Source organism: Chelonoidis abingdonii, chromosome 1 (genome assembly GCF_003597395.2).
Source record: "Chelonoidis abingdonii isolate Lonesome George chromosome 1, CheloAbing_2.0, whole genome shotgun sequence".
Lineage (NCBI taxonomy): Eukaryota > Metazoa > Chordata > Testudines > Testudinidae > Chelonoidis > Chelonoidis abingdonii.
Genome location: NC_133769.1, coordinates 358,782,857 through 358,786,093, shown reverse-complemented (window position 1 = coordinate 358,786,093; position 3,237 = coordinate 358,782,857). Strand labels below are relative to the sequence as shown.

Below are 3,237 nucleotides of genomic sequence, written 5' to 3'. Positions count from 1 at the left end.
GAAGGCTGGTATCGGGAGCATGTGTGATCGCCAAGCGGGCCGGAGAGGGAGGCTAGTTTCCAAACGATGCACAGCACCGGCCGTGCCGGAGCGCTAAGAGCGCTCCGCAGACCCTGGGAGCACATCTTCAGGAAGGCGTGCAAAGGCGGCACAGAACCAGTCGCATAGGACCCGACGGGGGATGCGGGAGTCGCTACGAGGGGGCACCCCACAGCCGAGCCAGGGCTGGCACCGTGACTCACCAGCCCCCCCGCATCCCCCTCCTCGGGGACACCCCTGCAGCGCAACCCGCGGGGGGGCTGCAGCACCCACCTTCTCCCCCGCGGTCCGCTGGCCCCTGTCCCAGGCGCGGGCGGGAGGAACCGGGACAAACCCAGCGAGGGTCGGCACGGCACAGCGAAAAGGGTGGAAGGCAGGATCTGGCAGCCCCGCAGCCCTCCCTGGGACTTGTAGTTCTCAGGCCTGGCGCTCTACAGCCAGGCCACTGGAGATGGGAACTACAACTCCCAGTAGGCGCCGGGGCAGAGCCTGCAACTCACCAGCTGGAGTTAAAGGAGACGCAGGCTGTTATTATTGCCTCTGAACAGCTCCAGCAGCGCCAGAGGCTGCGCTTGGGTGTAAGTGCTGGTTGCAACAGCAGCAGGAGCAGCCCTGGCACCGTGGATTCTGCTGTTACTGCAGTAGCAGCCGCCGCCTCCCCTTCTTTGCGGATTGTTTGCAGTGCAGTAAGGTATTTATTTGCATGGCAGGCAGGATTGCAGAGGGTGGGGTAATAAGGATGCTATGAAATATTTCGTTTGTGGCGTTGGAAGGGTGGGCGAGCGTCTGTGTGTTTTTTCTAATGATTGCATTGCATGGCACTGGCGGTATGCAAGGCAGCATCCTACTTGAAGTGGATGGCTAACTTGGGCAAAGGTTTTCATCAGGACAAAGCTTGGGAGCAAAAAAGGTTGTCTTGCATCCGTTGAGAGAAAGGGAATTCTGAGGAGGAGAGAGAGAGGGATGGGTGATATTCCCATTCTGTGGGGTGACACTGGACTCTCTAATACAGAATGTGACAAGTACCCCCTAATGAGCTCTGTAACAACAGCAGTATTGGTCCAGATCCAACCTTTATTCAGGCTAAAATCTTCTTGACTTTGATAGGAGTTTTGCTGGAAAAATAAAAGCAGGCTTTGGCAAGTAATTAGTATGCCAGTTTATGAAGGATCTCAAAATGCTTTACAAATTTAGGGATGTACGATGGTTTGTATGTAAACATTCGGAGCCTTTGTAGAGTCCATTGTGAGAGAAAGAAAAGGCCAAATAGACCATCAGATTTACCACCTTGCCAGGGCTGAAGCTAAAGAGATGTATCAAATATTAATCTGTTGTTTTATGTTTTATTATAGGAGTAACATGATATAGATCTTCTTTTCTGTAGTCTTTATAAAGTTGGCTATAGTCTCAGTGTGCACGTCTGACTTCTATTGTGAGAGAGACCCCCAGGGATTGTGTAGGGTGGAGGTCAATCTGGGTCTAAAGTGAATGACGTATGTCATTGTTATGAAGGCATAGTTTACAGGTGTGTCTCCTCTCAGCCAAAACATTGGAGGCATCTACATCTTTTATACAGACTTTTGTACAAATGAAGGAAGACTGAAATTTTAAGGGAGAGGAGAGATGTTTAATCTATAAATACCTTAAAGAAACAACAAGCAAGACAGAGGGGAATTATTTACATTCTCCAAGGACGATCACAGAAGGCGTGTCGGTGTGAAGGTCAGGGCAAATTAAGGCAGAATCCAGTGACCCAAAGGGGTCCTGGGCACAGCAGCCAATCAGAGCAGTTTGATTGGTGTCACTGTCTTGCTTGGATGGGAAGCAAATCATGACCTGGGAATCAAAGGAAAATTAGTCTATCTAGGCGATGTGAGAGACTATGCCAGGAAAGCATAGTCAAGTGGTTACAGCATATTCTGTTTTATATTCCCTGCTCAGCCACTGATTTTCTATGAGACCTTGGGCAAGTCACTTTTGTGCTTCAGTTTTCTACCTGTAAAATGGGATAATAATCTCTCATGGGGGTTTTGGGAGGCTAAATCCATCAACATTTGTAATGGTCCTTGATGAAAAGGTGTGTAAATGCAGAATATTATGTATTGTATGGGGGTTGAAATGAGAGGACATATCCAGGGAGCAAGAGGATGAAATGCTGGTGAATCCGAACTTTATTTAATGTTTTCACACCCATGTGGATGAAAGAAAAAGTTTCAACTAGATGTTAGAGCAAAGTTCATAACGCCAAGAACTGTAAAGCAATGGGCTAGACTCCAAGGGAGTCACAGTATCAAGGGCTCATGGCAACATCACTGCAGAGATCTGAGGACAGGTTAGCTAAAACACTAGCAGGCCTAATGTAGGGTGAGGTCCTGCAAAATGCTGAAAGTTAGAATGGATGATAATAATGATATAACAAATCTCTGACCACCAGGATCTTTACAATGATTAATGTGCTGCCCACCCTGGCATTTTGGAACTTCATGGCACTCAGAGACTCCTGCTCCTAAAGCTGCACACATATGTCACTATAAGAAAATCTCCACCAGCTCTTTGCAGCATAGGGCTTATGCTGCACAAGAGCCATTCTCATATAATGCAGCAGAGGGCAGTAAAACACATACACAGTAGCCAGTTCACCACAGTAGTTAGCACTTCAGTAGGGCCTTTCATCCAAGGATCTCAAAGAGCTTTGCAAGCCTGGATGAATTAAGCCCAGTACCCTGTGAAATACGTAAGGGCTATATAGGTATTATTGTGCCAGGCCCCCCCACTTGAAATGCAGCTATTGTTTGGCATACAACTGTTTAATAGTGCCTGTCATCTCTATACAGAAGTTTAGGATGAGAAGTGAAGTGGATAGAAAGCTGGCTAGATTGGTGGGCTCAACAGATAGAGATCAACGGCTCGATGTCTAGTTGGCAGCCAGTTTCAAGTGGAGTGCCCCAGGGGTCAGTCCTGGGGCTGGTTTTGTTCAACATTTTTATTAGTGATCTGGATGATGGGATGGATTACACCCTCAGCAAGTTCGCAAATGATACTAAGCTGGGGGAGAGGTAGATATGCTGGAGGGTAGGGATGGGGTCCAGAGTGACCTAGACAAATTGGAGGATTAGGCCAAAAGAAATCTGATGAGGTTCAACAAGGACAAGTGCAGAGTCCTGCATTTAGGATGGAAGAATCCCATGCACTGCTGCA

At 48.1% G+C, this 3,237-nt stretch overlaps 1 protein-coding gene across 1 annotated transcript in view; it reads left to right on the top strand.

The window, feature by feature from the left end:
- The first annotated feature begins 233 nt into the window (after window positions 1-233).
- The window catches only part of USP35 (ubiquitin specific peptidase 35), a 55,973-nt gene continuing 52,969 nt past the window's right edge, over window positions 234-3,237 (top strand). The window contains exon 1 of the mRNA XM_032776994.2: window positions 234-730. The gene's annotated coding sequence lies outside the window, so the exon portion shown is untranslated. The remainder of the gene's footprint in view (window positions 731-3,237) is intronic.